Source organism: Antechinus flavipes, chromosome 5 (genome assembly GCF_016432865.1).
Source record: "Antechinus flavipes isolate AdamAnt ecotype Samford, QLD, Australia chromosome 5, AdamAnt_v2, whole genome shotgun sequence".
Lineage (NCBI taxonomy): Eukaryota > Metazoa > Chordata > Mammalia > Dasyuromorphia > Dasyuridae > Antechinus > Antechinus flavipes.
Window position 1 is genome coordinate 207,410,694 of NC_067402.1, and position 24,856 is coordinate 207,435,549.

A 24,856-nucleotide genomic window follows, 5' to 3' on the forward strand; every position below is an offset into this window, starting at 1 on the left:
AGAGGCACTGGGGATGGGGATAATGATCCTTTTTTAGAGATATCACAAAGGGAATTCCTACTTAGTTGTAAGTTAGACTAGGTAAACTCTGAGATTCCTTCCAACTCAAAATATATAGAGATGGTTTGCTAAAGGCTAAATAAAGGTTATTGTATATTAGAAGCAAGAGTCAACACCAAATTTTTCCACCTTTCCCATCCTTTTGCAGAAATGGGGAGACAGTTATTAGTGTCAAACATTCCATAGAATATCAGGGTTTTTTCAGTGTTTTGATTGAGGTTACTGAATTTCTTTTTCACTTTTTTTCTTCTAAAAAACTTTTTTCTTTAATTTTTTTTTGGTAAGAGGGAAAGCTAGATGGCACAATGTGCAGCCAATTGGCCCTGATGTCAGAAGGACCATTTATACCTTGGAAAATGGAAATATTGCAAATCAGGTCTTGATTAACTGTTTTAATTATCTAGACTTAAGAAAGTGATGGGGAAAAAAATCTTAAGCCAAATTTAATATAAAAGCGCTCTATATATTTCCCATCCACCCTCCAGAGTCAGTTGTTAAACATTTGTCTGATAGGAACCCTTATTTTCCTCTAGAAAAGAAAGGAAAAGCCTTTTTTCTTGGTAGCTTCTTTTCTTGTCAGATGCATATCCTGACCAAAATCATCAGTATCTGAAAGCAATTACCCTTATTTCCGTGTCAGACATTATCCTGGAAAAGACCAATGATTGGTAAAAAGCCAGTTAATCTCTTCTGCATAGGCAAGTAGACAGAGTAAATTCCTCTGAAAACTAAAGGGAAGAGAGAAACCATCAACTTTCAATTGTCTCTGTCAATAATTAATGGAACTAGTTGAAATAGTTGATGCTCTTTAGAATGGAAACATCAGTGTACCCATTACATCATCCTTGAAAAGGTCCCTCTGCCCCAAAACAGTGTTTCCTTGAGAAGGAAAAGAGTATTTTCCTACCTTTCTTTTATTGTTGCCTATCTTTCATTTTGTTTTTGTATTCCCAGTACCAAACAACAAGGCTTACGCTTAATGCATTGTATTTGGGATGGATTATTAAGTCCTATGGCAGGTGTACCAAGCACACCTGACTTCCAAGTCGGATGGTTTATTTTCATTGATTCAGTGTGAGCCAAATTCATTTACAGAAAAGGCATCCTGCATAATGTGGATAAATGTTGAATCATTCTTTCACAGCTCAATAGTAGCTTCTGCCTGGGGAAAAGGTGGTATTTCTTTAAAATATCAATTTAATTCTTTCCTTTGTTAAGGTCGTACTCTCAGAAGGTACAAAGCACATAGTGTGCTAAATTCTAGGAATAAATGAAAGGAAAAAACCCCACCTAAACAGATCCTGACCTCAAGGAACTTACATTCTATTTGGGGAGGATAGCATATAAATAGGTTATTTACCTATTTATATAATACAAGGTAATACTGGGGTTCAGAAAATGCTTGATAGCAGAGGTAATAAATGAGCTGAGCCTGAAAGGATTATGAGAAGTGACAGGGAAGGGAGGAAATTCTTTAAGGAAATGGTGTACAAGTTGTGTAAATACAAAGAAGCGGATAGAAGGCTGAATTCAGGAAACAAGTAGTAACCCAATTTGGCAAAAATGTACAGTTACTGAGTAGAAATAATGTGGGGGAGGGGAAGAAAAGGGTGAGCAGCATCTGTGGCATCCCATTCTCACAAATGGTGTTGCCAGAATAACTACTATAGATCCAAGTTGTTCTGTGATTTCCTAGATCCACTCAGAATGAATTTTGGAGTTCCCAACAAAGTGTTTATTTTGTATCTTATCACAATTAATCTTAAATAAAGACATTTAACAAAATTGTTAGATTTCCAAATGAACATCCCCTTTGTGCCCTCCATCACAAATTATCTCACAAATATACATGCCATTCCTTCCACATTACAGGGGACTAAAGACATAGCACTCCCATGATCTGAAAATCCACATAAAAATTTTTAATCTGTCCTTCATACCAGGGAAGTCTGAATTTTTTTCTTTTTTATGGGGTGTTTACAGTATCTTATGATAAAATTTGAGTTGATATTATACAATATTATACATGCATTTTATACATTTCTGAATTTCTAAACTTTTTCTGTGTCATTTGTTGGCCTTCACAAGTCATCTGCAGCTTGCACAAAATTCCTCCAAAATCCTCATTTAATTTCTTTTACTAACCTGCAATATATTAAAACCTTGATGGTGAAAGTTACAATGTGGAAGGGATAACTGTAGATCAAATACAAGAGCTAAGAAAAACATGGAAAAGAAAAAATTACATTTTCCATTACATGGAAGACACATTGATGTCTTCCAAAGAGAGACATGTGGTGGCTATGTCCTTTCCCCTGAACAAAAGCAAACAGACAGCTCCTTTAGTCATAGCCTTTATATCCTGCCAATAAGAGCTAGACAAGGGTGCCTCCAGGCTAAGTATAAGGTCTTACTTGGGTGGAGATCTAAACTTTCTATTACAAATAATACAGATTTGATATTCCCTCATGCTCTCAGGAGCTTTCAGATTGGGTGCAAATACATTTGAGCTAGAACAAAAGGTAGGAAGAAGTTCTCCATCCCCCTGGTCTGAATTCCTGCTTCTACTGTGTGTATCTGTCAGAAGCAGAGCCTTTGATGCTATATTTTGGCCAGTGAAGATTTAAATCTCTCTATATAGACTTAGGAAGAGTCTAAAGAAGGCAGATAGGTGAGGGAGGACCTTAAGTGACAGGCCGAGATCTTATGGGCAAAAAGAAAGCACAAAAGGTTTTCTGGGTAAGAAGTAATAGGACACTTTTAGGGATTTATCTTAGTATCTGTGTAGAAGACTGGGGGAAAAGGAAAGAACAGAGATAGGAAGCCCAATTAGTAATTAATACAGATAAGAGGTGATGAATAATGAAAGGGTTTATTGTTGATTATTAAAACTCATATGACCATCAAGGGGCATTGTGAGTCAGAATCCTCCAGCTTTGTGGATAGCACTTGCATAAAGACCCTATCCCATGTGGATTGGATGTTGGGATTAGGAAACTATGGAAATCTGCTACTCCAAAATTCCCTTGGGTTAAAAGTATTTGACTTCATTTGTCCTGCCCTCCCCTTTCCCAATTAATAAAGGCCAAGGACTCCCACTGCATCTGGGACCATCACATCATCCAAATCAATGTCTTGTCACTGGACCCAGATGGCTCTGGAGGGGAAAGTGAGGCAGGGACTTTGCCCAGCCCTCCCTCATTTAAATCCAATTCACTTTCATGTCATGGCATCATCTCCCTGATATCATGATCCTCTCCCAAAAAGGAACAACAAACAGCAAACCAGTTAATAAAAGGAATAATCTAAGATTTGAATAGTCTTTACTAAATCCTCTTATTCTCTCTAACTGGCTTGACCCTACTTCAATTTTGAGGATAACAAATCCAATCTCCTACCTCTCAGGGTTATTGTGAAAATAAAATGAGATGATATTTATAAAGTGCTTAGCACAGTGCTTGACACTATACTTCCCATTTTCTAAATATACTTCCCCTTTATGCTTTGTCTTCCCCTTTTAATATTCCCCTTGAGGGTGAAAGCTATTTTACTTGTGTGTTGACAGTCATCATTTAATATAGTGGTTGGTACATAGTAAAGGATTAATATTTGTTTTTAATAGTTTTATTTTAAGCATTTTTATTCATTCATTCTTTTGTTCCTTTGTTCCTATTAAGACTCCATGGTGGATAAGTTGGAAAAAATGAGGTAATGAAAATGGTTTCTAAAGGACTTGGAATGGACACCTCACTGAAAAATATCCATTTTATTTTCCTTTGTCTAAGATTGATTTGTGGGAATAGAAAGAGACAGTGAATGTTTCATTGCTCTCTGTCAAAGAGTTCATTCATTGCCTTGGAAAAAAATGATGTTGTGAATCAAGTGTGAAGTTCAGATCTTACTAGAAGCAGTGGGGCTACCAGCTTCTCAGAGAATTCCTTTATATTGTAGTTCTCAGTCTGATTTCATGCAGGAAATTTACTTTAAACTACAATGTGAATGTGCTTTCCTTTTGGGTCATGAGAATTTCAGAAGGGAATAAGAACCCAATAGAAAATAGGACCCTATTTTAATTTTGAGATGTACCTATAACAAATTCTATATGAATGATTATACATTTTAATCCCTGGACTGAAGAGAGGAACCTGAGTTAAGATATTAAGTACTTTTTCTGTATATAAGAAAATTTCCTCCACAAGTTGAGGCAATAACCTCAATCCTTTGTACTTGCAGGTACCAAAGGAAGGAAATAGGTTGTCCCCAACAATCTGTTTTGGGAGAATACAAGTAGGAATAAAAGGATAGAGTTTGGGTCTAGTTGAGAGAATGTAAAGGTAGGAGTTGCTATTTATAAAGAATGGAAATAGATTATGTTTTAATAGACCAAAAATGTTATTTATGAGGAAATTATCTTTGAGGCAACTGTTTAGGTAGAATCAATACATCAACATATCATAGCTGTCAATTGGACTGAACTGACCTGTCATCTATGGGTGGTTAGAGTCCAACAAAAGAGGCTAGAGACAGACAATCCAGAATCAAAGATAATTTTAATTTCAAAGTGAGAAAAACGGCTTGCAAGCAAGGAGTCAAACTAGACACATGTGCTGGGATCTAGCCCTTAGTGGGAGGACCCGAGGCCACCAGGTGAGCTTTGAATGGTATACTTATGGTTACACAAAGAGTCAAACAGTGTAGTGTAGTCACAAGAGTGGGGTACAACAGCAACAATGAGGCAAGGTTGTCTACGGACAAAAAGTCCCATCATAGCAGGGCTTCATTTCTGGGCCTCTTGGGTGCTTGCCTGAGTTCCAAGTTTCTTCAGTTCCAGAAGGTAACACAAAGCATTGTTGTTGTGCCATGTTCAGACACAGCTTGCTTACTGGGTCTTAGCTCTAGGATATCTCATAATATTTTTTAATAACTTTTTATTGACAGAATCCATGCCAGGGTAATTTTTTACAACATTATCCCTTGCACTCATTTCTGTTCCAATTTTTTCCCTCCCTCCCTCCACCCCCTTCCCCAGATGGCAAGCAGTCCTATACATGTTAAATAGGTTACAGTATATCCTGGATACAATATATGTTTGCAGAACCAAACAGTTCTCTTGTTGCACAGGGAGAATTGGATTCAGAAGTATAAATAACCCGGGAAGAAAAACAAAAGTGCAAGCAGTTTATATTCATTTTCCAGTGTTCTTTCTTTGGGTGTAGCTGCTTCTGTCCATTATTGATCAATTGAAACTGAGTTAAATCTTCTCTTTGTTAAATAAATCCACTTCCATTAAATACATCCTCATACAGTATGGTTATTGAGGTATATAATGATCTCCTGGTTCTGCTCATTTCACTTAGCATCAGTTCATGTAAGTCTCTCCAAGCCTCTCTGTATTCATCCTGCTGGTCATTCCTTACAGAACAATAATATTCCATAACATTCTTATACCACAATTTACTCAACCATTCTCCAATTGATGGGCATCCATTCATTTTCCAGCTTCTAGCCACTACAAACAGGGTTGCCACAAACATTTTGGCACATACAGGTCCCTTTCCCTTCTTTAGTGTCTCTTTGGGGTATAAGCCCAATAGAAACACTGCTGGATCAAAGGGTATGCACAGTTTGATAACTTTTGGGGCATAATTCCAGATTGCTCTCCAGAATGGTTGGATTCGTTCACAACTCCAGCAACAATGCATCAGTGTCCCAGTTTTCCCACATCCCCTCCAACATTCATCATTATTTTTTTCCTGTCAGCCAATCTGACAGGTGTGTAGTGGTATCTCAGAGTTGTCTTAATTTGCATTTCTCTGATCAATAGTGATTTGGAACACTCTTCCATATGAGTGGAGATAGTTTCAATTTCATCATCTGAAAATTGTTCATATCCTTTGACCATTTATCAATTGGAGAATGACTTGATTTCTTATAAATTTGAGTCAGTTCTCTATGTATTTTGGAAATGAGGCCTTTATCAAAACCTTTAACTGTGAAGATGTTTTCCCAGTTTGTTGCTTCCTTTCTAATCTTGTTTGCATTAGTTTTGTTTGTACAGAGGCTTTTTAATTTGATGTAATCAAAATTTTCTATTTTGTGATCAATAATGGTCTCTAGTTCATCTTTGGTCACAAATTTCTTCCTCCTCCACAAGTCTGAGAGATAAACTATCCTACGTTCCTCTAATTTATTTATAATCTCGTTCTTTATGTCTAAATCATGGACCCATTTCGATCTTATCTTGTTATATGGTGTTAAGTGTGGGTCCATGCCTACTTTCTGCCATACTAATTTCCAGTTATCCCAGCAGTTTTTGTCAAATAATATCTCATAATTTTTTAACAGAACTAAGATTAGAATAAATTTAAAAGTAAAAAGGATGATAATGAGAAAAATCTATAGCATATAATTAAATAATTAATAATTTCCCCCTGTTAATTAATTAATAAATAATTAATAATGATAAATAAATAATTAAAATAATGTAACCTTGAATTATTTAAACAAGTAATAAAAAGGGGAAATGGATAATAAATAACATAGACATTGACTACATTAATTTTATCAAGAAATTTACTCACTTTAAATTACTACGAAGACACCAAAATTAGTCACCAAATATTTAACTCATTTGCCAAATACAGAAAGATGAATACTGAATACACTCTGCCAAATTTTTAGATTATAAACTCACTGGTAGATTCTTATGTACAAGAAGGATGAAAATTTGTGGGCTGTATCATCTTATAAAATAATGAGAAGCAGTGAAAAGTAAAATCAATTTTTTAAAAAGTCTGATAAGATATACAAGTAAACAAAATAATACCAAGAGCATTCAAGGATTAAAATGGAAGGTATAAAACAAAGTGAAAAAAGGAAAAGATTTGCAAAAAATGAAAATAAAAATCCTAAATTCTTTTATCTAGCAAGGATGATGCTTGCTAGAGTTCCGAGTTTCTTCAGTTCCAGAAGGTAACACAAAGCATTGTTGGGCGTAGCTGCTTCTATCCAGCTATCCAAAGGATATAACACATTGTTGTTATATAACACATTAAAGAATTGAAAAGATAGAGTTATCTACCAAAACATTTTAATAATCATTAACAGAACATCAAATTGAATCTTAAATAATCCAATCTCAGTAAAGAAAACTAAACTAGCTGTAAAGGCACTACCAAGCTAAAAAGACCTGATCCAGATGAACTTAAAGAGAATTCTATTAAACTTTAAAGAACAATTAAGTTTATACTACACAAACTATTTTCTTTTTTTGTAAAACTTTTTTTATTTTCAAAACACATGCATAGTTTTCAGCATTCATCCTTGCAAAACCTTTTGTTACAATTTTTTTCTCCTTTCCTTCCTCTACCCCCTCTCCTAGATAGCAAGTAATCTAATATGTGTTAAACATTACGCAAACTATTTTCAAAAGTTAAGAAAGAAAATTTACCAGACTCACTTTTTGATACCAATATGGTCCAAATACCTAACCATGAAATAAAAAGAAATGTAAAACAATGTAATTAATGAATATAATTAAAAATTTTAAATAAAATCCTGTGGAGCAAATATAGCAATTTATACAAAAAATCATTCACCATGATTAAGTTGAATTTATACAAGAATGGAAGAATAGTTCAACACTGGAGAAACAATTAAGGTAATTAGTCATATTAAAAACAATAATTTCTAAAACTACACAATCATTTTAATAGATACAGAAAAAAGCTACACTATTCATCTATGCTAAAAATACACACATATACACAATAAAAGATAGGCATAGTTTTTTTAAGTGATGAAAATATCTCTCTAAAACAAATGTATACAGTACATGCAATGGAGAAGTGCTAGAAACTTTGCTAGGGGAAAAAATGCATAGAAAGCAACAATGTCTCCTTTCTCCATTATTACTTGATATTATTCTAGAAATTCCAGCAGCAGCAGTAAGAAAAGAGAAATAAATTAAAAACCTAAAAATTATCACAGAAATGGAATTATTTCTATTTGCTGATGAAATGATGAATTTAGAAAATCCCAAAAAATCAACAAAGAAATTAAGAAAACTAATAAATTGCTGGCTTAAGAAATAGATCCCCAACCCCTCCAATGAAATAAAAAACAAAATAACAAAACCCCAGAATTTTTATAACAATAACTAGCCTAAATTAAAGAAATTATAGAATATCAAATTCAAAATAACTTCAAATCTCATAAAATATCTAAGAGTCAATCTACCATGCTCATGGTGAAGCTATTCCAATATAATAAAAATGACAAAACTACTTAAATTAATTTACTATAGATTTAGTGCTATATACTTTCAGGGAATCAGAGGAATATTTTCAGGGCTCAGTAAAATAATAACAGAATTCATTTGGGGGGTGGGAATATACTGAGAATATCAAGGGAAATGATTTTTTAAAAAAGAGAATGAAGGAGAAAAAGTACTTCCAGAGATCAAACTGCATCATAAGGTTATAATCATAAAACTATTTAATACTAGCTTTAAAAAGAAAAGTAGATCATTAGAACACACTAGACCAAAAAAATCAGAAATGATTGAACTCATTAACCCAGTATTTAAGAAACTCAAAAAGATAAATTACCTAGGAAAAAAATCCATTTTATAAAAATTACTAAGAAAACTAGAAAGTAGTCTGGCAGAAATGAGATCTAGACCAACACATCATCACATTCTACAACAAATTCAAAGTGCATAAAGACCTAAATATTAAAAATTACATCATAAAAATTATAATAAAGTTAGATGAGGCAATTTACATAGCTACAACTAATGGTGAATTCTTAACCAAACAAGAGAAAGAGGGAATTATGAAAAAATAAAAGATAATTTTGATTATGTGAAATTAAAATGCTTTTGCATGAACAAAATTAATGCAAAATTAAAGAAAGGAAGAAGCCAACAGGGAAAAAATTTTATGTCAAATATCTCTGATAAGGGTCTAATATCCAAGATATATGGGCAACTAACAAAACTATTTAAGATTAAAAGCCATTCCCCAGTAGATAAGTAATCAGTGGATATTAGTATAACCATAGACCAATGATGTCCCCAGAGATGTTAGTAACAACTAACCCCTCTGATAGGAGTTCTGGAATGAGCAGTAACATTTGGCTTTAGATACGATCTTTTATCCAAGGAGATGAAAGCAATCTCCAAAATTAATAAGAAAAGTCCTTATTATATCTCATATCTCATTTTGTTCTATGTTTTCACTGCTAAATTCAATGCTTGCATTTTTTTTTCTTCCAAGAGAGTTCCCCAGAGTTCACTGTAGAATGCAATTCAATTAAGTCAATCCAAGTCAGTTAAGAGTGCCAGATTGCCATACTGTCCTTCCCTTTGCAGAGGTAAAGCCCTGACCTATGGGAAAAAAGCATTTTCTTAAGCCCAGTACCAGCAGTAGTTGCCAAAGCAAGCCACCATTTGCTCCTTCTTGCTCCTGTTCTCCCTCCCACCACTGCTATTATCATACCCACTCTACAGTGACTATCCTTACAATTCTTTGGCTGGCTCAAGCTTCTCTTCTTGTGGGGAGGGAGAGTGAGAGAGACAAGACCAAGGAGAGCTCCAATCTTTGGAATCCATTTCCATCATCACCCTGAGTATGGCCACCTGGACTCAGAGGGGACCCTTTTGCCCCAGAATTCCATATAATATGCCTACAGTCTGTTCCTAAAAAAGTTCTCATTCTTGAGGAAGAAGGCTCTTTCTGGTCCCATCATAGCCTAGATACCCCGAGGTCCTGAAAATATGGGAAGCATCTATCCCATCCATCTCCTACAGAGAGTGAGGCTCTGGAAGGTCCCTCTCTCCAAGCTACATCAATATTAGAACCCTAGGGTTACCCTGGCCAAGAAATACACAAGGTATGTATTGCTACAGCAGTTGGGATGGGGACGGAAGACGGATCCATGAGGACCAGGAATTGAGTGTTGATCTACTTACTGACCTGCCTCCACAGAGAAAAACTCATACAGCTGAGCATCCAACAGTTTCTCCCACTAGGTACAAACAGGAAGGGAAAGGACAGCTTAAGAAGATAGAATCTGCAAGCTCAAGGAACAAATATGTTACTCTGCCCAGTCTTCCTGTTCTCTTCTTAAAATCCTCATTCTGTGCACCTATTTTGGAGATCACCGATGTACACTAACACAACAGAAATGTGAACTTTTATCTACAGGGAGTGAGGGACTGAAAGAGCAGTCTTGGAGTCAAGATTATGAACTCATAGATCTAAAGTGGAAAGAGTCTAGCTGTGAGCCTCCTCATTTCACAGAGGGGCTAAGAGATAAATTAGTTAGTTTGCCTACCCAATAAGTGAAAAATGTGGAATTTGAACCCAAGTCCTCTGACTCCAAATTTTTCTGTTTTACTACTGGATTTAAGCCTAGTTCGTGGCAATTAGTAACTGTGTCATCACGACCAAGTCATAACTTCTCAGAACCCCCAACCCAAAGCAACTTGATCTTCAAAAGTAGAAGAAATTTCTACATAAATGTGGAAACATAAGGAGTTTGCATGAATGAAATCATAGGTCCAGACAAAAGCAAAAACAAAACCAAAAAATTGCAGTTATAGATAGTATTGACTAATCCTTCACTGAAAATATTGAACACTGAACATATGCAAAAATAAACCTAGTCTTTCCCCTTCTGTCTCTATCAGCTTCTCTTTCTCTGAGACTCTCTCTCTGTCTGTTTCTGACTCTATGATTTTTGCTCTATCTGCCTCTGTCTTTGTTTCTATATCTCTCTCCCCTTTAGTTTAATGGGGAGTCTACAAAAGCCAAAAATTAATTGCAGCAATATTTTCATTTTAGTGTATTTTATTATTATTTATGTATTTATATATAATATTTTATTATATATAAATGTTTTATTATATTAGTAGAGCTCCAAGGGGAAAATGTACAATGAGGCTACAAAGATAGGTTAGGGCAAGTTAGTCAAGGGCTTTAAAGATTAGACATTGAAATCTATATTTTGTCTTAGAGTTAATAGGGAGCCACCAAAGTTTCTTGAGTAAGGGACTGACACGATCACATCTACACTTGAGAAAAATCATTTTATGGTCAAAGGATATGAACAGACAATTTTCAGATGATGAAATTGAAACTATTTCTACTCATATGAAAAGATGCTCCAAATCATTATTGTTCAGAGAAATGCAAATTAAGACAACTCTGAGATATCACTATATATCTGTCAGATTGGCTAAGATGACAGGAAAAAATAATGACTAATGTTGGAGGGGATGTGGGAAAACTGGGACACTGATACATTGTTGATGGAATTGTGAACAGATCCAGCCATTCTGGAGAGCAATTTGGAACTATGCTCAAAAAGTTATCAAACTGTGCAAACCCTTTGATCCAGCAGTGTTACTACTGGGGTTATGCCCCAAAGAGATACTAAAGAAGGGAAAGGGACTTGTATGTGCCAAAATGTTTGTGGCAGCTCTGTTTGTAGTGGCCAGAAACTGGAAACTGAATGGATGCCCATCAATTGGAGAATGGCTGAATAAATTGTGGTATATGAATGTTATGGAATATTATTATTCAATAAGAAGTGACCAACAGGATGATTTCAGAAAGGCCTGGAGAGACTTACATGAACTGATGCTAAGTGAAATGAGCAGAATCAGGAAATCATTATACACTTCAACAATACTATACGAGGATCAATTCTGATGGAAGTAGCTATCTTTGGCAATGAGAAGATCCAATTCAGTTCCAAATGATCAGTGATGAAAAGAAGCAGCTATACCCAGAGAAAGAATATTTGGAAATGAACGTGGACTACTTGCAGTTTTGTTTTTCTTTCCAGGTTATTTTTACCTTCTGAATCCATTTTTTTTCCCTTGTGCAACAAGAGAACTGTTCGGTTCTGCACACATATATTGTATCTAGGATATACTTTAACATGCTTAACATGTATAAGACTGCCTGCCATCTAGGGGTGGGGGTAGAAGGAAGGAAGAGAAAAGTTGGAACAGAAGTGAGTGCAAGGGACAATGTTGAAAAATTACCCACGCGTATGTTCTGTCAATAAAAAGCTATAATAAAAAAATTGGAAAAATCATTTTAGCAATAGTGTATAGGAGAAACTGAAATTAAAACAGATTTTAGGTAGTGAGGACACTTAAAATACTGTTATAATAATAATATTAAAAATAATAACTAGAATTTAGTCAACCCTTTGAGATCTGAAAGGTGTTTTGCTTATATAATCTCATTTGATCCTTACAATTCATTAGGTGGCTCAGTAGCTAGAATGCAGGGTTTGGAGTCAGGAAAACTCAACTTCCTGAAATCAAATCTGACCTCAGATATGTCCTAGCTATGTGATCCTAGGCAAGTCACTTTGCCTCTTTGCCTCAGTTTCCTAATCTGTTAAATGTTGGATAAGAAAATGGCAAATCAGTCTCATTGCCAAGAAAACCTCAAATGGGGTTATGAAGGGTGAATACCACCAAACAACAAACTATTCTCTCCAAAGTGGTGCTACTGATGTCTCTATTTTAGAAATAAGAGAACTGAACTCCTTAGGATCTTGATAGAGGTTGTGCTGGAATCAACTTGCAAGAGCGCATTGTCAAATTTTCAGGATGAGATTTATATCTCAGAAATAGGTAACAAATCAGAGTTTGATTTATCATTTTGTTGATTGTCTAGGCTTCAAAAAGTGTTAGCAATACAGATTAAACTTTAAAACTTGTACAGGCATACACTTTTAGTTTTCTGGGAGATCATCATTGTTAAACATTTAGCAACATACTCTGTATTACTGTATTCATAGTGCTTGAGTTCAACAGGAAGGCATTAGAAGGCTCAGGAAATGAAGTTATCACTAGACTAGTGGCCTATTGACTGTAGAAGAAAGAGGAGAAGGAGAAGAAGGAGAAAGAAGAGGAGCAGGAGGAGGAAAAAAGAATGAGGAGAAGGAGAAGGAAGAGGAGAAAGAAAAGAAAAGGAGAAGAAGAAGAAAATAGGATGAAAAAGAAGAAGAGAATGAAGAAGAAAGAGAAGGAAGATGAAGGAGGAGAAAAAGAATAGGATGGAGAACAATAGAATGAAGAAGAAAAAGAATAAGGAGGAATTGGAGGAAAATGGAAGAGGAGAAGAAGGAAAATAATAGGATAAAGAAGAAGGAGGAGGAGGAGAAAGAGAAGGAAGAGGAAGAGGAGAAGTGAGAGAGAAGGAGGACGATAGAATGAAGAAGAAAAAGGAGGAATAGGAAGAAGAAATGACATTAATACAGCCTGTTAAGTTCTGTAAAGTGCTTTACATCCATTACCTCATTTGAGCTTTCTCATGAAGCCCCTGACCAAAGAGCAATGGAAAAATGTCCAGTGGGAATACTGAGACTGCAGGCTGATAAGCTACTTGCAAGAAATGATTTAAATGTTATCATTAAGAACTTGTATGAACTTACAAAGAGTCAACATTGATCAAGGAGGAAGAATGAGGGATAAAAAAATGAACAGCTGGTATTGCACTCTTATCTATGAAATATTAAAAGAACCAGAGTAAGGCTGATCTTTTTTTAAAAAGAAATGTCAAAGAATTAGGGGAAAAAATTTAGACTTTTTTTCTAATCCAGTTAGAAACCTGGATTCTAGTCCCTTACCACCTCTTACAATCTGGATGGTCTTGGTTAAGTTGCTTAGTTTCCTTTCCCTCCTCTATGTGTGATTTGGACTAGATTACCTCTAGGGTATGGTAGCAAGGCCATATGGTGCTATAGTGCACAGAGCACTGAGTCTGAGGTCATGAAGATTCATCTTTCCTGAGTTCAAATTTGACTTCAGACATTAACTGTGTGATCCTACATAATTCACTAATCCTGTTTGCTTCAGTTTCCTCTTTTATAAAACGAGAAAGAAACAGAAAACCTCTCCAACATTTTTGCCAAGAAAAATCCAAAAGCAGTCACAAAGAATAAGATGTGACTGAAAGTGACTGAATAACAACAGACCTCAAACCTCTAAGATCCTAAGACAATCACACAAAGATAAAAAGATATTAAGTTTGCATTGAAGTACTCATGCTAATGAGATCACAAAGCCAAAGAATTAATTGAAAAATAGATTTCTAGATAATAAACTATTATAGCGTTTTTAGTTTCACAAAATGCTCTATACAAACGATCTTATTTTATTGTAACAACTCTGGAAGCTAGGTGCTGTTGCTAGTCCTCATTTTATGGATGAGAAAACTGAATCAAACCAAGGTTAAATGATTTTCTCAGAGTCATATAGTTAGTAAGAGACTAGATTTAAATCCAGGTTTTCCTAATTCCTAGCACTGTGCCATTTAGCTGCCAAAACCTAGCACATTGTTCTGTCCACAGTAGATGCTCAATAAATGTTTGCTGAATTTAATTGAATGCTTCAGTAAAAATTAAGGCTATCACTACTTGGCAAAGTAAAACAATCAGTGTGTCCTAGAAGTCTTAATATTTGCAAAAACTCCAATTCAGTGCATACTTCATCAAACCATATGCTTAAGTGTTGATGATGTAATTGGCAGAGAGTAATGTGGGAAGAATTTCATCTTCTCTCTCTGATTTTTTTACTCACCCTCACTACAACTCCTGGTGATCCCCACAGCCCTTTTCCCAAACTCTCCTTGTGTCTCTTAGTGTCTTTCTGTCCATCTCTGTTTGTGTGTGTCTTTCTCAATGTCTCTCTGTCTCTCTGTGTGTTTGTTTCTGGCTGTGCCTCTGTTTCTCTTTTTCTACCTGTCTTTCTCTCTGTATTTCTGTCTGTCTATCTCTAGTAGTCAAAGCATGGTGAAGGGCTCTTCATTAGTTAAATCATAGCCACCACTAATGGCTACTTCCCCAGCTAATTAATTCCCTTTTCCCCATAATCTATATCTTATACTGTGAGAACAATAGGGAAACATACATGAAATGTTAATAGTGGGAATAGTTCAAAGGTTTGGATAAAGATTAAAAAGGAAGCAATTTTGAGAGATTGACCCATACTGCACGAGTGAGTCATTAGAGAAGGTCTGAGGTCCCTGCAGTCTGATCTAGCTTCTCAACAATAAAACTACTCAGTCAGGGTTTGGGTTATTAGAAAAGGAATAGTTTTGACCAGGAACTGAACTTAATTGAACCAGGAACAGAGTGTAAAATCTGGATTAATTATCTGACCTGTTCAGAATCAGATCAATGAATTAAACTGTAAGGATGCTCTATATCTCCATGTTACCTCTGTGTGTGTGGTGGTGGTGGTGAGGATTGAGGCAGGGAGGGAGAGTTGCACTGTAATTTCTTCATAATATAGTCCTTTTGTACTCTGACTGAATATAGAAATGTTTTAAAACTCCCTAATAGAGAAGGTATATTTGAGAAAAATAAAAGAATAAAGGACCTTGGCTCCAAATGGGTGGTCTTTTCACTTAAAGCTTTCCTAGACACTAGCATAGGACCGCCCACCATGGTATGCCTTCATGAGAGAAGGTGCTGTGCTCTATGATCAAAGCTCCGAAGAAACACAAGATGTGCAAAATTGGAGAATCCACCCCAAATGCCCAGCCTGTGGCAGAACATTCTGAGCGCCTATTAGTCTGATCAGCCACAGTCAAACACATGAACTTGACACGAATGTAGTGTGTTATTTTGGTCCTTTTTGAGAATGAAGAACAATCACCAACCAATCTTGACTGAAAGTGAGGCTCCCAAGCACCATGGAGGAGTTAGACAAGCGACCCTTGTATCATCTGCCCTGTTTAAACTGGAGAATGGAAGAGAATTATTCTGCTATAGATCAGAAGGGTAGATTATACTAGTCTAGACATTGACATAAAGAAGGCATAGTTGCTAGCAATTGATAAGGAAATTCTCTACTTCACTTCCATCCCCAAGATGAATACACTGCAACTAGGACATGGGTCCTCAAAAAAGTAGTCATCTGGAAGGATGGAGATTCTCCAAGGATAAGAGGAAGGGAATAATTTTTTATTTATTATTTATTTAATTTTTATTTATTTTAAATATTTATTATTATTTTATTTATTATATTAAATTTCTACTAAATAACTACTATATACCTCAAATATTATCTCATAAGAACCTTGACAGGGAGGGACTATTATCCCCATTTTACAGTTGGGAAAACTGAGGCAGACAGAAGTGATATGATTTGCCTGGATTACCCAGCTATCAGATGTCTTCTATGCTCTATCCACTATGGCAACATCTAACTGATGTGGTATAGACATTGTCAGAAATGATGTGAATTATAACCAAGTTATCCCATTCCCATTGACAACCTGATCAAACATACAAAGGGAGGCTAAATTTCTGGACTGTTTGCTCTTGTCAGCTCACCAAATCAGTGCAGATCCTACAGACCTTTCCTCTCCTGAGCAGATGCATTGAGATCCTCTTGCCCTATAAATAACTTTGTGACTAAAGCCCCATATTTATCCTGTATTAGCATGTCCTACTTCTGGGGTCCCATAGTTGCTGACATAGCTATACTGTGCATGTGAGTTTGTTCTCAACTAGGACCCACCATAACTCTTTCCTAACTCTCTAGACCCTGACCTTGCTTCCCTTCTCCCTCTTCTCTATGACCTTTAAATGGCATTAACTCACTCACAGCCAGCTACTAGACTATCTTGGGTTAGTCCAGCACATTTTTGTCCTTTTTGTGAAATAAAGCACTTCTTTGGATACAATAATGCCTTTTGTGAGTTTTTCACATTCTGAACCACTCTCCCAGAACCTGGTGCTTCATCATAACTATCCCAAGAAGTATACATGGGATACTCCACCTGCTACTACTTCTGGAGCTCTTTAGACTTAATAAAACAAATTTTCGCCTGCTTATATACCACCTCTTCCTAGGATGACTGAGCGGACCTTTGAAGATAATGGAAGAGAGGTGGGAATCTTTGCACTATTGCTTAAGTAAAACAACTCAAGAATTATTATGGCAAAACTGAACTGATTTTTGAATCAACCATTGTGAAAAATAGTGGTGGTGGTGATGGGGTTTAATGATCTCATTAAGACTAATAAAATGTACATAAAGTCAGAGGTTACAATAAGAAGATCTTTAAGGAGTAGGGTTTTTTTTTGAAGGGTATTGGAATCGTCAAAAAGAAATTACTCAGAACCTTCATTAGAATAGACCACCATAATAGAATTTCTTAACTGAGAGGGACCTTAAAGATTATTCATTTTCACTCCGTTTCTATCTCAAAGATAGGGAAACTGAGGCACAATTCTTCATTCAGTGTAAAAAAAGAGTTTGAACATGAATGAACTAATTCTAGGAGAGGTACTATTTTATCTTTATTTTCAAAAAGCTAAGGCACTTTACTTTTTTATTCTTTGCATTTTTCATTTATGACTTCTTGAAATGTAGCTCTGAAAAAAAATAGACTTTTAAAAAGCTCATTTTGTTTCATATAGAGTCAACTATACCTTTAAATGCAAATCACTCTGGATTTTATTGGATGGACAATAACAGCCCTTAGCTCAACCTTCTGTGGTTCATTGTTTAGCTTTTGATGGCTTAGAATGAGTGTAAATAGCAATTGTTTTCTATTCAGACCAGAAATTTTGAGGGTCTTCCCCTCTCAGATTGATATTTTTGGGATAGTAAATTAGACAATCTTTTGTCTCAACTCTTACCCAGCCTCAGAAAACTGAGACCTGTGAAAGACCTTAATTTGGAAAGGTTAAGATCACCCAATGCCAGAGGAGGCATTGAGAATCATTTTGACTTTTATCATGTCACTGGACTTCAGTGGCTTTGGAGGACAAAGTGGGCAACTTTGTGCAGCTTTTCCTCATTTAAATCTAATTCACACACAAATCAAGACATTACTCTGTGACATAACAACAACAACAAAAAAGAAAATATAATCATTTTTAAAGTTTTGAACAGTTCATCTTACTAAATTAAATTTTGGATTTTCTACTTTCAGTCCTTTTCAAAGTCAAAGAAACAAACATGATATTATTTAGTGGATTATATACAACATAATGTATTTTTAGAATAGACATAATAAATAATTTTATTTGCATACTATTATACCTCCCCAATTTAAAAAAATGTAGGTGACTGATAAGTACATTAATCAACCAAAAATCAGAAGAAAAATTTAATTTTTAAAAATTTCTTGTTCTTTTGTCTCTTGGCTTGAAAGATGGTTTTAAAACCTTGACAATATTTGGTTTTAACAGGAATAGTTTATGTTCACTTAAAATAACCATAACCACAGGTTTACAGGAATAGGAAAATGATTGCATGAGCTATACCATATCTCATCTATTTAACTCCTCAGGGAAAACACATTTTTGCAAAGATATTTCTAAAATAAGTTGCATTTAATGGTTTAAAATGAAGACTTTACTTTTGAAGGTAATTTTTCCTTTGTAAAGTAGCTAAACATTGTGAATATATGAACACTTTAGGGCAAGTTCATACCTGAGCAGGCCTCCAAACTTCAGTTAACCAACATTCCTATTTAGATATAGAAACCTATTGTTCTTTAAGAAAAAGCTGATTAAATGTCAATAAACATTTTTGATGTTTTTTTAAAATATAGAAATGAATGAGTAAAATGCCAATATATCTTATATACTAATAATACTATATATAATTTTAATATTATTCAGAAAAATGTTTCAAATAAAATTTTAATAGAGATCTTATCTTCAAATGTTAGTATATCTGTGTATTCCAGGAATATTTGGATTTCATATTAAGTTTATAAGGAGAAGAAATATTACAATTGGACCATAGCTTTTTTTTATCCACCACCAAAATTTCAAAGTAAAAATCCCCTTTGATGTACTATAGAGAAACTATGAGATTTAACAGGGAAAAATCTCGATGACTGGACTGGGAAATAATAATAGTAATAATAGATACCATTTATATATCATATTAAAGGTTGCAAAGTGCTTTACAAATTTTTTTTACTTTATCCTCACAAAATCCCTAGGAGGTATTTTTTTCTCAATTTTATTTTTCTAACCATATGTAAAGATAGTTTTCAACATTCATTTTTGTAAGACTTTGTGTTCCAAATTTTTCTCCCTCCCTCCCTTACCTTCCCTTTCTCCAAGACAGCAAGCAATCTGATAGAGTTTAAAAATATGCAATCCTTTTATACATGTTTCCTAGGAGTTATTATTTTGCCTATTTTAGAGATGAGCAAAAGTAGGAAGGGACAAGTTAAAGAGCTTGCCTAGGGTCACACAGTTAGTAACTCTCTGAGGCTAGGTTTGAATACAGGTCTTACTGATTCCAGGACCAGCCTCACTTAGCTGCCTATAGCTGAACTGATGATATTCAATATTCTGTACAAATTCTAATAAGATCCTTAACCTGTGGGTGATTTATTTCCCCATTTAGACAATGACAAGTATATTTCTTTACCTTCCTCACAGCAATTTTAAGAGGATTAGTAATATAATATTTAGGGAACAATTTTAATATGAGGAATGCTATATAAAGGATGAAGGCAAATTAAGGCTACTTTTTAAAAAGATGCACCATTGTCTCATGTCAGAGCTTTTATAAAAACACAAATTTTATATATCTATATATACATATATACACACATACATATATATATACACTTTTTAAAAAGTGAATTGTCTTCAAGTATGAAAAATGAACTATATATTCATGAAAAACTATCAACTCTTCAGATAGATTTTAATAGTCCTTGTCAAAATTAAGTGAGTATAGAATAATTAGTTGACCTGACCTAGCTAGCTACTACTAATGACTTTCTAATCTTCCTGACTCCTCCAACTGCTGGCCTTAAAATGTTTCAGAATAGTTTAGGATTTCTTTATCTCAGTTTTTTAGTTTTTCTCTATCTTTCTGTCTGGCCAGTTATGTGTCTATCTTTGACAGGGTCGGGGAGAGTGGTATCTCTGAACCTATAATTTCACTAATGTGGGGAATTTACAGGATGAAAATCCTTGCACCAATTTAGATTAACAAATTGTCTGCATCCCTCACTCTTAGAAAATTATCTGTGCCCTAAGATAACCATAGTCATGCAGTCATAATATGTCCCAGGTAGGATTTAACCCTAAGGTCAGATTCCTGAGTCTGATAGTGGACCTCTATGCAGGGATTCTATTACATAGACTGCTCTGAGTGTATACATGTGTGTGCATGAGCACTGAGAAGCAGCAATAGAGAGCTGGCTTAAAAGCCAGGAAGACCTAAATTCAGATTTTGTATATGACATAGAATCGCTTTGTGTGTGACACATCACTTAACCTCAGTACCTAGGCAACTCCTTTATAAGTTGCAGATAAGATATCTGCTTTCATAGGTAGAAGAAGAAGTTTCCTCATTTGGGAGTTAACCATATCAATGAAATCAGTTTCAGTCTCCATTCATCACTTGGTCAGTAAACATTTATTAAGCACTTACTATGCGCCAGATACTATAATAAACTCTCTATCTCCTATATAAGAACTGATTTCTTAGAAAAACTAATAAGAACATCTGATTTCATTAATGTAGGATAATTATTTCCACTGAGGAATTTTGTCTAACAAGCAAATCAATGCTGCTCTTAAACTTAAGAATATTAGAAAGTTGTCTAAGACATTGAGAAGCTAAGTAGCTTATCCAGGGTCATATAATTACTATAACTCAGAGGCTGGACTTTAAACGAGTTATTTCAACTACATAATCAGTTCTCTAATCACTATATTATAGCAATCTCATGTATACAGGTATACACATTTTCCCAGACATAGAAGGTTCTACCATTGGAAATGATGTTTTTGGGTTGTTTGGGTTTTTTTTTTTTTTTGCAATTATGTGTTGTTATTTTTTTTTAACATAACCTAAATTTCTAGATAATCTGAAGTATTTTTTCATAAGACTATATATTGATCTTATAAGACCCTAATTGGTGCAAGCAGCTAGATGTAGCAGTGAATGGGACAATGGACTTGGAGTCAGGAGGACCTGAATTCAAATATAACCTCAAATACTTATTAGCTATGTAACCCTGGGCCTTGTGACCCAAATGCCTCAAAAAAGAATTCTTCAGAGGAGAAACATTATCACTCATTCTTAAAAGATATAAGTATTGTTCCAATCAACAGTCAATAAATATTTATTAAGTGCCTACAGTGAGAAAGTCACTCTTAAAGAGAATATAATCAAAGAGAAATGGGAGGGGAACTACACAAAAGGAACAATATACAATGAAGCACTACAAAGCATGGGGTAGATGATATTTATGGAGTTAAAATCAAGCAGAGAAACTGGAGGAATATTGGCAAGAAAATTCTGAACCCTCTCAACTGAGCTTTGAAAAAAGTTTATTGCTTCACCCGTCAGCCCTCCAATCAAAGGTAAGAGACAATTGAGGCTGTTAAGAAGGAACTGAGAATCAAAGCTAAATCAATCTTCATGATGATGATATTTCAGGTGATAAAGTTTCTCCTGTGGGAGGAGTAATGTTCCTGGAGTGGAAACTAAGCAAAGAAACTGATGGGAAAAGTTCCAAATAGTCTTTGAGATCAATGACCTGAAGGAGAGAGGGGAAAAAAAGACTTTGAAAATGTCCAACATATAGAGTAAGCCAGTTATTCAACATATCCCTGATTTCTAACTTTTTTCCTTCACTAGAGATTTTTGAGGATTTCTCCTTGGGTATTAACTCTCTTAGTTGGGATCAGATCTCATTCACAGTAAAGAGTTCATTCCTTCATGTATATATTTGGTATATTCTACAGGAATTTCTCCAATTTCTTTTTCTTATCTTCTTGGATAAATGAGTTTACCTACAATTCATTATTTGTGATGATCTCATGTATAACTAATATTTACTCTGAAAGAGACAAACCTAGCCCAAAGAGATCATTAAAGAGGGGAAAGGACCCAGATTTGCAAAAATGTACTAGGCAAGGAATTGAACATTGAATGGATGTCCATCAAGTGGGGAATGAATCCTGAAATGAGGGTCAAAATAAAAAAAAAGGCTGAATAAGTTATGGTATATGGATGTAATGGAGTATTATTGTCTTATAAGAAATGATGAGCAGGCTAATTTCAGAAAAGCCTGGAAAGACTTGCATAAACTGATGCTGAGTAAAGTGAGCAGAATCAGGAAAACATTGTACACAGCTACAGCAAGATTGTGTGATGATCAACTAAGATAGACTTAGCTCTTCTCAGCAATACAGTGATCCAAGGGATTTCCAATAGACTTGGGATGCAAAATACCATCTATATCCAGAAAAAGAACTCTAAAGACTAAATGCAGATAGAATCATATTATTTTCATCCCCCTCTTTTTCATGGTTTCCTCCTTTTGTTCTGATTTTTCTTTCACAATATGACTAATATGATCATATATTTAAAATTATTGTACATGTATATATTATAGCAGATTGCTTGATGTCTTGGGGAGGAGGAAAGGAAAGGAGAGAGGAAGAAAAAAATTGAACTCAAAATCTTACAAAAATTAATGTTGAAAACTATCTTTACATGTAATTGAAAAAATACTATTAAATTAAAATTTAAGAGAGAGAGATAAGAGGCAGTGAGGAGAGAGACAGAGGTGGGGAAGGAGAGGGGGGAGAAAGAGTGAGAGAAAGGGGGAGGGAGGGAGAGAGAAAGAGGGATAAGGGATGAAGAGAAGGAGGGAAAGGGAAAGGGAGAAAGAGAGGAGGAGAGAGGAAAAGAGGTAGGGAGGGGGAGGGGAAGGGACAGAAGAGACAGGGAGGGAGAGGGAAAAAGGGGAGATGGAGGGAAAGGGAGAAAGGGGAGAGGAAGAGTGGGGAAAAGAGAGGGGGAGAGGGAGGGAAGGAGAGGAAGAGGAAGAGAGGGGTTAATTAGGGTTACCCTTCCCCCTTAAAAGATAGCAGCTAAGAAAGTAATTCCTAAAATGATCATGCCTTTGAACAATCAATATTAAAGTGGAAGATATGATTCTAGTCTAGAACACAGGAGAACAGTGTAAACTCACGAACTCATGAAGCATATTTTAAAACTGCCTTTCAGTTTTTCCATTTTCTAGAAATTATATTTTCTAGAAATATTAACAAATATGATTTCTCTGACCTAAAACCCTTTCCTGACTTTTCCCTTTAGGAAAGAGGGAAGAACAAAAGCTAAGGCCCTTCTTTGAAATGGAGTAAGGGTTATAACTGAACTTAACTCTTGTCTAGATAAGATCTTTGCCTTCCTACTCCCACCTGGGAATGTCAGCTTGTTGAAATTCAAGGTTAAAGAAGGAAAGCTAAAAAGAATCACAGACAGGCAGACAGTTTTAAGTAACATGTAGAATATATTATATACTTAACAAGAAAAGCAAGCTGTACATTACAGAGATTAGTCACATCATTTTCCATTCTACTATGTATATGGAAATGCTCATTTTAGTTACTGTTTAAGTTTAGAATAAAAAGAAATAGGAGACAAAAAAAGAACTCAAAGTTAAGATATTAATCATAGAGAGAAATTCTTAAGGGGAATGACTCAAGAAAAGCCCAACTGACAACTACTGTTCTAGAATAGTTACTCCAATTATTTTAAAATATTATAATATTTTCCTTATTCAAGATTCCTATAAATGTTACCTCAAACACATTTTAGGCACAGGGATTTATGCCACTTTGGATATCTCTAAGAAATGGCTCAGACAGAGATTAATGATAGATTAAATGAAATTATTTCTGGGAGATGTGAGCCCAAATCAGAAAGTACTATATTAATATTAATTTTCTTTAACATATCTTCTCTTCCTTCTTTTTGGGCAACAATCTGGACATGAAGATGGGTGGGCAATATTCCAGAGATATCTATCCATGTTTCTCTACAAACCAGATTTAGATAAATACAGGTAGATAAACATAACCTATGTGGATAACACAACCTTTCACACGAACAATTATATGTATCACTTGATTTCTGTATATGTTCTGAAGAGATTGAGACCAAGACAATGATCTCTTGTAGGGAGATAGTAAAGCAACCATTTTTCATAGATCTATCTGCACACCCTTTTAATTAATTTAGGGTTTAGGGTTCTCAGATTACTCTTTATTGTTTATCTATAGAAAGAACAAATATTCTTTCCAGGTTGATATCAAAGAATGTCTAAAGAGAGAGAACAGTATACTGCTTTTCTGCATATACATGTAAAACTAATTATTACTCAGGTTAGGTCAGTCACTATTTGACACCTATTCAATGCAGAGAGTACTCTCCATCTGAAACGATGGTCAAAATAAAATCAAGGTCCAAAGCTTCAGTTTTCATAGAACATGGCGAAATCTGTACTCAGAAAAACTTCATTTGTCTTGTGAAAGGGAAATACCTTAAGGCTATCCAGCAGCTGTCAATATTTTCTTCTTTTTTGCAGATTCTGGGGATTATGCTTGATGGTTGAGAAGCCAATAGGGTGGGTCAGATGAGGCAATTGTGAAGTGACGTCTGCCTTTGGTGCCCTTGGTATCTCATTTTCAGTGTCTGCCTTTCTTCTTTCAGCACCAGCTCCAGTCCCCAGGCAGTGAGTGGTTTCCTACTCTCCTGATTCCCGAGTTCCCTCTCCTGTGATGTTCCACTTGTATACACTTTCTCCATCAATGCCCCACACTTAAGACCTTTCTGACTTTTTCTGCTGTTCCATCAAAATTTATCTTACCAGTTGCCATTTTCAGAGCTCTTTGACATAATTCCAATCATAATTTATAAGTGGCTGGCTATCCAACCTCTCTATAAAATGAAGCAAGAATCTGTTTTTTAAGA